Raw genomic sequence first — 12089 nt, forward strand, 5'->3', positions numbered from 1 at the left:
TCTGAGATTATCCAGCCTATGCCACATGTGACTTAGCATATTCACTTAATACCTAACTCACATTACTAAGAGTCCCACAAGCACAAAGAAAGCAGCATTCAGACAATGGGAAAATAAACTAACCACATAATCCAATCAAACTGTTCTACCCTCTACTCAGGAATCTGTACTTGCATGCAAATCATCAAGCGCATACACATATAACAGACACATAAGGCATCCTACTAGATCCTTAGCCCTAATCTAGCATGCAGTTCTAATAAACATAGCATAACATAAACTTGTATGGGTAATTTGGGAGAACTTACTTGAGCTCGGCTGATTGCATGCACCACACCCTTTTCTCTTTTTCTCAATATTCTTATCTTTTCCCAAAAGTTCCTTTTTATAAAAATGATTTTCTTGAAAATTACCATACCAAGTCCTCAATTTGAGTTCAGACACACCCGAGAGTGTATCCGAATCCCTCAAACCAAGGATATGATACCAACTTGTAACATCCTTAAAAATACGGTCCGAAAATTTCATTTTAAATCATTAATAAAAGGCATAATTATCAACCATTTCATTCATAAACAAAAGTGTTATATCCAATCAGAGTATAATCCCAAAACATATTCTTTTTATATCAGAGTAAAACATCTCAGGCTAAACAAATATGGTGTGTGCCATGCGATCACCCCGAGCTCCTCCCTCCGCTACCGGAAGTACCTGAAACCAAAACTGAAAACCGTAAGCACGAAGCTTAGTGAGTTCCCCAACCTACCACATACCACATACGCATAACCACATACTCATAACAACATACTGGGCCCCCGCCTGCTGCATCGGGACTTGCCCGACATCGTATTAGCTCCGGTATCGGGCCCCGCCCGGCATCAGGCCCCGCCTGGCATCGAGCCCCGCTCGGTATACAGAGATGTTTCTCTTAGGCCCCGCCTGTCTCTGGGCCCCGCCCGCTAAGCATATACAAATATTATATAACATAACACGTAACGTATGAGCTAAACGTACTCTACTATACACCTGATCTAAGGTCTCCCCTAGCTTGGGCCTCGCCCTTATCCTGCTACTGGTGAGTCATGGAACCCCATCCACACTCCTGCTGATAGTGAGATACGGGCCCCCCCACACTTACCTTTCTCCTAACTCGGGCCTCGCCCATGCTCTGCTACTAATGAGGTACGGAACCCCGTCCATACTCGGCTAGTGATGAGATACGGGACCTCGCCCACACTCACCTCCCTACCAGGCACATACAAGTATCACAAAGACAACAAGTATAATCTAAAATTCAGCATGTAAACCTTCCTCGGGTTTTCCCCGGCATCGGACCTCGGTCCGGAACTTATAAACATTGACACATGTAAGAATCACATCTACCTCTAGCATACTACATTCCTTGGGCCTCGCCCGTTGTATCTATCATAAAAATGCCTAGGGCTAACCCCCGGGTCTTCCTACTATACACAAATATAATGGGCCGGCATTGTGGTCGTAGACCCATACACACAGTGAGGAAACTCACCTTGCACTGCTGTAGTCCTGCTAAAATCCCTTGGTTGCTAGCTGGCAAATCCCCGGCCTGTTGATCCTTCGGCTCCTCGAGCTACCAATACCACAATACACTTAGTCCAATCCAATAATTATTCATAGGGTAGAATGACCATTCTACCCCTAGGCCAACTTGGTCCATAACTAAGGCCCAACACTAAGTAAGCTTCCCAAGCCCACTAGTGACCCACTAATGGCCCAATTTGCTCAAATGGGCCAAATCCCTCTAAAGGGCCATACCCTAAGCCTAACATATTCTTGGGCCATATTATCTGATTTCTAATGCCCCCCCAAGGCCCAAATACTCAAACATGCCCCAAACCACAGCTCAATAACACATGGCCCATACAGGCAGATTACGCGGGGGGTAAATCTGTGTACGCTAAGCGTACAGGCACAATGGTGAGTACGTTGGGCGTACCAGCACGTATGCTCAGCGTAATCCTCCTGTTAAGTCCTTTTTTCCATCAAGTGCTTATTCCTCCACTCCAGAGGCTACAAACTCAGATCCAGGTCCTTTTCCACGTCTTAATCCATAAAGTCATTGACTTGATAACTGTACTTGGTCCAAACGAACCCAAACTCCAAAAAAATGATATTCTACTTCCATAAGAGAGCTAGATCTCATGCATGAACACAAATGGACCATCAAGATGACAACTTTACTACTTAGGGGACACTTTTAGCTCTGAGGGTGGCAATCCCAAGCTCAAGGACGAAGTTTTACCATAAAGGCCCAATCTTTGGACCTAAAAAGGTCCAAAGCTCCATAAACCTAGATCTAAGCTTCTATGAGGAAAGTTGGAAGCTTTTTACCTTCAGAGTGTCTCAAATGATGATGCTATCCCAGATCTATAAGCTCCAGCCACCCAAATCCTTCCTTGCCAACTTCTTCTTTCTTCTTCCAAGCTCTTCTTTGCCAAACTAAGCTTCAGAAGGTCAAACACCCACAACAATGGAGGAAGGACGGCTATCTAGGGTTTCTCTGGGGTTGAGGGACAGATAAGGAGGCTAGGGTTCGGGCCATTATGTTCCTTATATAGTGGCATGGCCTAAAATTAGGGTTTTGAGACTCTGAGTGTACGATAGGCGTACATCTCGTACGCTGGGCGTACGCCTCTCCGCATCTGCGACCAATCCTCCTTATACGTTGGGCGTAACCTAGCTTACGTCGGCCGTACCCAGCCAAACACGTTCATGCAGCCCTTGCATGCATGGGACTTACTTGCCAAATATTTCATTTAGGAACCATTTATGTCAATAACTTCAAAGTGCTATAACTCCTTCATTCTAAGTCCGTTTCCGACGAACTTTATATCCACGGAAATGTGGCGAGAAGCCCTACGCTTCTAGCAACACCTCCCGGCCCGAAACCTTCTCGCCTAAAACTCAAAGCCCATTAAAGACTGAAACGCCCCTAACCTCGGGCTCTGAAATCCATAAACGAATACTTTTAGAGCAGGGCATTACACCTTGGCCAAGGCAACCGCACTATCGTTGTCACAGAAAATCTACACAGAATCCTTTATAGCTGGTACAACTCCAAGGTCTCTGATGAAGTTCTTCAGCCATAGTGCCTCCTTCGTCGCTTCGCTTGCTGCTATGTACTCTGATTCGCACGTTGAATCAGCTACAGTCTCCTGCTTGCAACTTTTCCAAGTAATTGCTCCTCCATTCAGGGTAAACACCCAGCCCAACTGAGAGCGGAAATTATCTCTGTCGGTTTGAAAGTTGGCGTCTATATACCCCACCACTCTCAAGTCATCACTCCCACCAAGTGTAAGGACCCAGTCCTTAGTCCTCCACACGTACTTGAGAATGTTTTTCACCGCAGTCCAGTGAGCCTTGCCAGGATTCCCTTGATATCTGCTGACCATGCTCAAAGCAAAGGCCACATCAGGGCGAGTACAAGTCATAACATACATGATCGAGCCAACAACAGAATCATATGGTCATCGACTCATCTCAGCTATCTCAGCCTCTATACTCGGACTCTGAGTTTTACTCAGTTTGGCATTGCTCTGGATGGTAAGTCACCTTTCTTGGAATTATGCATGTTGAACCTCTTCAACACTTTGTCAAAGTAGGTACTTTGACTAAGTCCAATTAGTCTCTTACTCCTGTCTCTCAATATCCTTATCCCTAGGATATAGGCAGCTTCTCCAAGGTCCTTCATAGCGAAACACTTCCCAAGCCAGGATTTCACCTTCTATAAGGTTGTGATGTCATTTCCTATGAGTAGTATGTCATCCACACACAGTACCAAAAAGATAACTATATTCCCATTAGCTTTGACATATACACAGGACTCATCCTCACTTCTCGAAAATCCAAACTCTTTGACTTTCTCATCGAAACAAAGATTCCATCTGCGAGATGCTTGTTTCAATCCATAAATGGATTTCTCAAGCTTACACACTCTATTAGGGTACTTAGCATCGACTAAACCCTATGGCTAACTCATGTAAACATCCTCAGCCAACTTCCCATTAAGGAAAGTGGGTTTGACATCCATTTACCATATTTCATAATCATGAAATGCAGCTATGGCTAGCATAACCCTAATAAACTTAATCTTTGCTACTGGTGAGAAGGTCTCATCATAGTCAACTCCCGGAGTTTGAGTAAAGCCCTTCGCAACCAGTCGCGCCTTGTAAGTGTGTATTTTCCCATCCATGTCGGTCTTCTTCTTGAAGATCCATTTGCACCCGACTGTCTTACGACCCGATACATTGTCAACCAAGTTCCAAACTTGACTGTCATACATGGACTGAATCTCGCTGTCCATAGCCTCTTTCCATTTAGCAGACTCGGGGCCTGCCATGGCTTCCTTGTAGTTGTTAGGTTCATCCAGATTTACCAGTGTGCTATCACTGATAAATGTATCACCCTCTTATGTTATATGAAAACCATATAACACAGGTGGAACACTAACTCTACTACAGCACCTCAGAGGTACAGACTCGTCAACTGGATCAACATGAGTTTCCTCCTCAGGTTGACCGCTAGTGTTTGAGGTTCCTTCATCGGTTAACTCTTGAAGTTCTTCAAGGTCAATTTGTCTCCCACTGTCCCCTTGAAATATAAGTTCCCTCTCTCGGAAAACCCCTATCCTCGCAACGAAGACAACATTGTCACTCGGTCTGTAGAAGAGATAACCAAAGGACTCTTGCGGGTAGCCGATGAAAATACACCGCTCACTCCGAGGTTCGAGCTTGTCGTGAGTCTCGCGTCTCACAAAAGCCTCGCAACCCCAAACCATGATGTGTACTAACGAGGGAGCCTTCCCTGTCCACATCTCGTGAGGTGTTTTGGCAACCTTTTTAGTTGGGACTCGATTAAGGATATGGACAGCAGTCTCCAAGGCATACCCCCAGAATGAGATTGGTAACGAAGCTCGACTCATCCTGGAACGAACCATGTCTAACAAGGTTCGGTAGCGCCTCTCAGCCACACCATTAAGATGTGGTGTCCAAGGTGGCGTCAACTGTGAAACAATTCCACACTCCTTGAGATAGTCCACGAATTCGATACTAAGATTATCACCACACCGATCGGATCGGAGCATCTTTATCTTCCTGCCCAGCTGATTCTTCACTTCTTGCTTAAACTCTTTGAATTTCTCAAAGGTTTCTAACTTATTCTTGATTAAGTAGACATAGCAATATCTGTTGTAATCATCAGTAAAAGTCAGATAGAAGCAGTTAGCATCCTTTATGGTGGTTCTGAAGGGCCCACACACATCGGTGTGTATGAGATCCAACAAACCCTCACCCCTTTCACAAGAACCAGTGAAGGGCGACTTAGTCATTTTTCCAAGCAAACAAGACTCTCAAGTGTCATCCGACCTTAAGTTGAATGAATCCAAAACTCCAGCCTTCTGGAGTTGGCCTATGCGCTTCTTGTTGATATGTCCAAGACGACAATGCCACAAGGATGCCTTATCCAAATCATTAGAAGAATCGATATGCAACACATTATTTCCTAAGTTGTCTACAACCATCATAATTTCATATACACCATTACAAGGTAATGCTCTAAAATAAAAAAACACCATTATAATAAGCATTTATTGCACTAATTTCATTATCAAACGAAAATGTGAAACCTTGTTTGTACAAACCATGAAAGGAAATAATATTTCTCGCCATATCAGACGAGTAGCAACAATTATTCAAATCTATTTCTAACCCACTACTAAGCAATAAAGAGTAAACTCCAATATTTGTTACAGGTGAAACCTTCCTATTCCCCATGATCAAGTTTATCTTCCCGTGCTCCACATCCTTACTTATTTTTAGGCCCTGCACATCAGAACAAATGTGAAATCCACAACCTGTGTCAAGCACCCAAGAGTTAGTATGTGATGAGTTTTTAGATAGAATAGTGTAAACACCTGCATGGCTGGGTTTGACCTTCCCATCCTTAACATCCTGCAAGTACTTAGGGCAGCTTCGCTTCCAGTTCCCTTTTTCATGGAAATAGAAACACTCTGCTTCTTTTGGGATGGTCGAGGGAGTAGCAGAACCTCATTTGGTTCCACTTGAAGAGGATCCATAAAGAGACTTTCCCTTGCGACTCTTGGAAGGAGCCTTCCTCTTCTTCCCCTTACCTTGCCCAATTTCCAAAACACATTTACCTTTGAGACCACTTTCGGCAGTCCTCAAAAGGCCCTGAAGCTTGCTCAGAGTGACTTCCTCCTTGTTCATATGATAAGTCATGCAGAACTGATCATAACATGGAGGTAAGGAGTGTAGAATAATATCTATAGCCAACTCCTCATCAAAGTTCACATTCAATTTGATCAGACGATCCATAAACCTTTGCATTTTCTGCAAGTGGGCCATGATGGGTTCACCATCATTCATCTTTGTTGTAATCATGGAGCAGATGATTTCATACCGCTCTTGACGAGCACTCTGATGGTATCTCTCCATCAGGTCCTGGTGCATCTCAAAAGGTTATAAATCCTCATAGGACTTTTGGAGTTCATGATACATGGTGTAAAGCATGATACAAGCTACCTTGGTGGCATCTTTCTCATGTGCCCTGAAATCAACAATCTTCTGAGGAGTAGCAGCAGACTCATCGATTTCCTTAAGCTCCTTGTCGAGGACATATTCCTTGTCCTCGTAGCGAGTGACCATCCTGATGTTCCTAATCCAATCATTAAAATTAGTCCCATCAAAGATGACTCTCCCACAAAGGTTCATGAGAGAGAAGGAGACGGTAGGGTTTGAGCCAGAAGCAGTATTGGAAGACATCTGAAAAGAAAGAAAGACAAAGTTTAGATTAGATAAATAGTCCTATATATTGCACCCAAAATGAAATATTAAGGCTAGGACCCAACACAATATTTTACAACTTGGAAGAGGGATGCCGTAATCCAACTTGCAAAATATTTGAAGGTAGGTAAATGACGATTTACCAATTTCCACCATGAAAAACGAAATAGTTATTAAGTTTTAATTGGATTTAAATTCCTAGATCCTTTGAGATCCATGGAACAATTCAAGGGCATGTTTAAATCTTGATTATGCTCTTCAGGTTTGTGACTGGGATACCGAGGATCACAAACAAGGTGTGAATAACCATGCAAATGTACTTCGTACTCAAATGTCAATTATCACCTTAATCAATGTGCCGGTTAACGACACACGCTCCATTGACCTTATGGTAAACATTAAGCTACCCTTTGCCATCCTTACTAGTCCAAGTTAATGTGTCGGTTAACCACACATGCTCCATTAACGACTTGGTAAGGTGCAAAGTGTAATTTCATGGATTAGCATCAATTTCACATTTTCCTAAAATAACTAAGATTGGGAATTTATAAAAGGTTTAGTTACTTTGTAATTAACATTATACTTTTAATGAGAATTATAGTCTTTGTCCTACCCGTTCGGCTAACGACCCTCCACCAGTCAAGAAAGCGGTGGGTGAGAGTGGACACCCATTAAACCACCATTTTATAGGCAGTAACCTTATACCCCCCCCCCCCCTTATAGACCGGCTTCGTGAATGAGGTCACTAACGGTAAAACCGACTTGTCTTATACATACATACATATATATATATATATATATATATATATATATATATATATATATATATATATATATATATATAAACCTATAATATTATAATAGTATAAGGGTTGAGTTTTAACTTTTAAAATTCTAAGGTTTGGAATTAAAGTTTCATTTAGTGAGACTTTACAAATTCCAAAACTTGAGGGCGAGTTTTGAAACTTGTCAAAACTCTTCAAGTCCATAACATATGAGTTTAATGACATCTTTAATAGAAAAACCTTTCATGTTCCATAACATCCATAACTGAGGACAAGTTATGGAGTCCATTAAAAAACATTTAAAACATTATTTAACTAATACAATAATTAAATAATTCATAGAAGATACAATTAAACTCATATGAACAAGACAATTCAAATCAAACAAATTTCATGTAATTAGCCTAACCATATAAAGTAATACAAAACATGAAAATTTGACAATTATCTTTTAAATGGGATTAACATGATCATTACCACATCAAAAATAGGTTTCTAAGTTCAAAAACAGTTTAGTGTAATGATCCTAGTCCAAATCCAGCCTTAAAACTCGAAATCCTGCTTCTAGGAGCACCAACTCGTCGAGTGCATGAACTGACTCAGTGAGTTGGTCAGATTTGTGAGGGGACTCGGTGAGTTCCCCAGTGGACTCAGCGAGTCCACTGTTCAGACAGCAGAAAATCAATTTTTTCAAGCTTTGAAAACAAGTAGCATCAAGTATATTGGAAAACAATCCTAGGCTCTGATACCACTGATGGGTTTTGAGCATTCTAACACTCCTATGGTGTACATGCAACCCTAGATGCTTTGGATCTATGTTTTCTGTAATATACATGCAAACTTTCAAAATTCCAAAGCATCATCCTAACTAGCATACAATGGAGTATCTATACTACAAAATTCTAGTTAGATGACATACCTTTTAGTGTAGTTGGAAACCTTGAAGCTTTAAGAGCCTAGCACCAATAATGTGAATGCCTCAAATGGAACCACAAATCACCACCAACAAATGGAAGAACTAGAGAGAGGTTACTTGCACTCAAATTTCGGCTAGCTCTCTTGTGTGTACACTTAGTGGCCGATTTTGCTAGCTAGAGGAGTCCTTATATAGTGTGGCTTGATTAGGGTTACACCATGCAAACCCTAATGTGCATGACTTTCCACATTCCTCATGCTCCATGGGTTTCAACCTCCATGGATCATCCATGGGTCACCACATGGGTTTAGCCCAACATAAGGAATCATGGATCATTAGCTCACTTGATAAGAATGAATGATTTACACAATCAATCATCATATATTTAATTAGTCTCTTTTGATCACAAAATTAACTCCAAATTAATTCTTGATCAATACTAATTAAATAATATGATTTCATATTAATATATTACAACTTATAATATAATATTAAATCATAATTATCCTCTTCTCAAAAGTCCATCCTTCAAATTGTCCCGGTGAAGTGCAACCTAAATGGACCATGCTATTCTTGGGTCAAGTACATACCAAATATAGTTATGGACTTAGACACCTTATCCAACAAAGATGTGATGGAGGATCGTTCAATATGGATCCTCCACGTCTCGTATCACGAGGGAAGGCTCAACAGAATCAGGTAGGAGGCACGTGCCTCTCGATCAGGTATAAAAGAACCCTTCTTCCCCACGGAGAAGGGAACTGGACTCTTTTTCTCTCAGACATTCTCTATCTTCTCTCGGAATCAATTCTAACTTGATCGTCGGAGCTTCGTCCTGGGAACTACTCTCGGACGTTGTCTAATGATCATCTTTTTTCTTTGTACTGTGATACCAGGAGAAGGAACCAACTCGACACCCACCCTTGATCTCAATCCTACCATCTCTAACATATCACAACACCTTTGGATTTACCATCTTCAAATTTCTCCTCTTTGTCATTTTCTTCACCATTTCTGTATCGGTTTCCTCATTAGAGGATACATTTCAGTTGTTCTTCCTCTACATTGGTCAAATTAGGCACCCAACATGATATATCCTTCACTCGGAATTCAAAACAGACACCTTTAATACAAGCTGACACAGTCTCTAAAGTTTTATTTTTTATCGTTAGTCTTCATTGAAACTATTCCATTACTAATATGCTCATACTAGTTATCATCTAAGAACATCACTCTCCCCCCACATACTTGTAACTTTTTTGAAGCCTCGTGAAGACCATGCACACTAAGGAAGACCTTTAATATCTAGCAATACCATACGTTCCTCAATCCATAAATTCCTAGTTAATTGTTTCAATTTTTTAAAGTACCATTTCTTGTCTTCATGTTTTATGAAATTGGAATATGATATTCTTGATTTATACTCCAACCACACACATATATCACCAATATAGTAAATCTCGATATCCTTAAATCCTTTCTTATGGAAAACCTTATAAAGATTCCAATAAGATGTATATCTCGAACTGACCTTAGAATGATACATGATGAATATTGAATTGAAAACAAATCATTATGGTCTAATAAAAATCTCTCCACGTATGTTTTCTGAAGGTTCGTAGATCAGATACAAACAAGTTATAATGAAGAACAAAGGATTATCACAAAGATGGTTTTTTACTAAGAAAAGTTCTCATAAAGAGAACGATTTCACAAAGCGGTGCACAAAGCATAATTAGGTTTTAACCCTATTACATGATTATATACTAAACTATTTTAGAGAATCCCTTCAATTAAGGGGTTGATTATAATCTAATATAAATATGTAACTGATCCTTATCACCAAGATATCAAATCAGTTATCTAAAATATAAACATTCTATATATATATAACAACCAACTTATACAACAGAGAACATGCTGATGCGGAGACTTGGAAGTCTTGAAGATTCTTGTGCTGATCATTTTGGGCTGGTGATTCCATTGGCGCTAGTGAACAGCGTGTGAGAGTATTTTGACTCATCAGATCATAAGGCTTGACCTTATAATCTCCCCAAATTTGATGATGTCAAAACCGAAGTTCGAAAAACTTGCTTCCAGCTTCAGCTCCTCCTGAAATAAGGAATCTACCCCTTAGAAGTAGAAACAACCATGGTTTATCTCCCGCTTTTTGGCATCATCGGCTAGTGAGGAGAATCATCAACATCTTTAGAGTTATCCAAAATGGTAATTGAAGGATCTAGTATGCTCAAGAATCATATTAAAGGATATTGGTAATTAACATATGATACTAATGGGTCACACTAACAACAACTTAATACAATTCATTATTTATTAGAAATTGATTTTAGTAAATATTCAATAAACTCTTATAATTAATTAGAATTTATTTATTTCATGGAAATATTAATTTTCATTAGTAAGTAACATAGTATATCATATGATATGATTTATTAAGTTATGTACATTATTTTGGACTAGAAAGACTCTTTTGTCTTTTAGCTAAAAGTTAAAGTTTGTATCTTATAAAGAGCTATAAGAATTTTATAAACTTCTTTTCTCCTTTTATATATAAAAAAAAGATGAGCCAGTTTCTATGAAACAAGACATGGTCTTTTGAATATAATAAGGAAAAGTAAGCATGGCGTAAGACGCATGGGAGACATGTAGGCTTTAGGGTATGGAGTGCTTAAAGTGTTAAGAACTCTTAGGTAATAATTTAGCTTTATGAAGGCTTTCATTCATTCATTTTTCACTTATCAAAACCGTAGCTCCCTCATTGGTGAGCTCTTCTTGACGATTTCTGGAAAATCCTTCAACTACCAAAATTGTATATCATATCTCAAATCCAATAAATAACTTAGAGTTATGAACATGAGGTGTAATCTATGTATAATAATAATTATGTATGGTCTTGATTAAACTTCATCCCTATAGCAAGACTAAAAGGAGTAGTGATTCTTCTAGAAAGAATACATTACATGGATAATTATACACATTTAAAGCAAGACTTGTTATAAAAGGATTTTCTCATACTCATGACATTGACTATGATCAAACCTTTTTCACAAGTAGCTATGATTAGATCAACAAGGATATTAATTATAATAAATTCATATTCTTAATATGAGATATAGCAAAATAGATTTCAAGAAAGATCGTTTTTCGTAATAGATATCTACTTGAATATATATATATATATATATATATATATATATATATATATATATATATATATATATATATATATATATATATATATATATATATATATATATATATATATATACGTTAGCCTGGATGTTTTATTAATCCATGTTATCCTAGCAAAATGTGTAAATCTTGAGATCCACTTGTTGGTATAAAGCAAATATCTCAAGATTGCAATCATTATTTTAATATATAAAACCACAATGTATGCTTTTATATCAAAATGAATAAAACAAGTGTGTTTACTAAGAACTAGTGGGAGCATAGTGAGATTCCTAATCTTGTATGAATGAGACATACTTAATAATGATAAATTACATTTTGACCATGCCAAGCCTT

This window comes from Lactuca virosa, chromosome 8, assembly GCF_052849685.1.
Source record: "Lactuca virosa cultivar CGN04683 chromosome 8, Lactuca_virosa_CGN04683_v6, whole genome shotgun sequence".
In the NCBI taxonomy this organism is placed as follows: domain Eukaryota; kingdom Viridiplantae; phylum Streptophyta; class Magnoliopsida; order Asterales; family Asteraceae; genus Lactuca; species Lactuca virosa.